This window comes from Eurypyga helias, unplaced genomic scaffold (assembly GCF_000690775.1).
Source record: "Eurypyga helias isolate BGI_N326 unplaced genomic scaffold, ASM69077v1 scaffold6700, whole genome shotgun sequence".
Taxonomy (NCBI): domain Eukaryota; kingdom Metazoa; phylum Chordata; class Aves; order Eurypygiformes; family Eurypygidae; genus Eurypyga; species Eurypyga helias.
Window position 1 is genome coordinate 20,984 of NW_010226148.1, and position 1,567 is coordinate 22,550.

Below are 1,567 nucleotides of genomic sequence, written 5' to 3' on the forward strand. Positions count from 1 at the left end.
GAAAAGGCAACTCAGCTTGCCACAAACGGATAGATTCCCAGCCAATGTCTGAGCAACAGTGACTTTGGAAAGACTACCCTTTGGTGTTTATTGTTGAGTGTGATGCCATGTAATATGAAATATCTCTCAGGCCAGTTCTGGTCAGCTGTCCTGGCTGCGTCTGCTCCCCCACCCCACCAGATTTTGCTTACTCCAAGCCTAATCACTGTGGGAGGCAGAGAAGAAACAGAAGACCTTGACGCTGTGTAAGCACTGTTCAGCAGTAGCTGAAACATCGGTGTGTTATCAACACTGTTTTAGTCACAGATCCAAAACACGGCACCAGAGAGGCTGCTCTAAAGAAAACTAACTCCATCCTAGCCAGACAGTACAGTGATGACAAAGAGCTCCTGCTGAGACGTTTGTGCTGTGTAAAGCAGAAAGATTGCTCCACGTGTTTTCCAGGCCTGTGCTCCGTTCATACATCCCCACTTACTAACCCTTTTTTGGAACAGAATGACATAGTTGAGCTTCTCATACTGTGTAATCTGCCCTTACTCTTTTCCAGAATTGTCCTAAATGCAAAGTGGTGGACAACTGATGAGGTATTCTTTGAGTGATAAAGCCTCCTAGTTTTGAAAGATTCAGTGTGTTTTGAAAAGTTACAGTAACAAACAACTTGCACGGACTTCATTCTGTCTTGTTACTACCTGTTACTACCTCATTCTAACATAAGCACCTCTCTCGGTGTCAGAAAGTAGGTGCTAGTGAATGAGTCATCCAGTACCTAATGCATCTCTGGTTATCAGGAGGAAAATCAGCATGATTTTTTCTTTGTCACTAAAAAGGGTTATATTGTAAAACTTTTCCATCAGTACTGGAAAGTTGGCAGGTGCATGCAATCACTCATATCATCAGGAGGAGAGGATTCTATTTGAGCTTTCTGACAATGAAATGCATTCCTTAAATGGTATTTTCAGCCAGTACTAAAAGAGGTGGCATGGTCTAGGATAGTTACAGCTGCGGGAGCAAAATCTTAATCTTTGAGCCAGTAAAAATGAGGGAGGAGAGACAGTAGGCACGACAGGTGAAAGATACTGCTTTGTGGACAAGAGAGGCCATTTTCATTTTATTGCTGATTCTGGACTGTTCAGTATCAAAAGACAACAGAATAAGGAAAGAAATCCTGTGGAATGGGCAACATGTGAGGAAAGAGCAAGGGGTGTGTGAAACAGAGGCAAATCTAGCAAGCCTTCCGTACTTGGCTTCAGGATTACAAAGAAAGGATGGTTTTTTGACTGCCTGAGGATATAGAAACTAAGCAGGAAGAAGAACATTTAAGGCAGTTCAGCTAAAATTAGATTAAATTTTAAAGCAGAAGTCATCTGTAGCCCTGTGTCCACAAATTTCATCTCACATGGTGGCAATGGAGAATGTTTTTACTGTCATCTTTGGGAAACTAAGGGCTAAGAAAGTAATAGCGTTGGATTTTTGCCTTGATGGAAATGCACTGGATCTAAAAAGCTGGACATTGCAAGTCTCTGAATTTGCATCTGGATGATTATATCGGATGTTTTCAAATGCATTT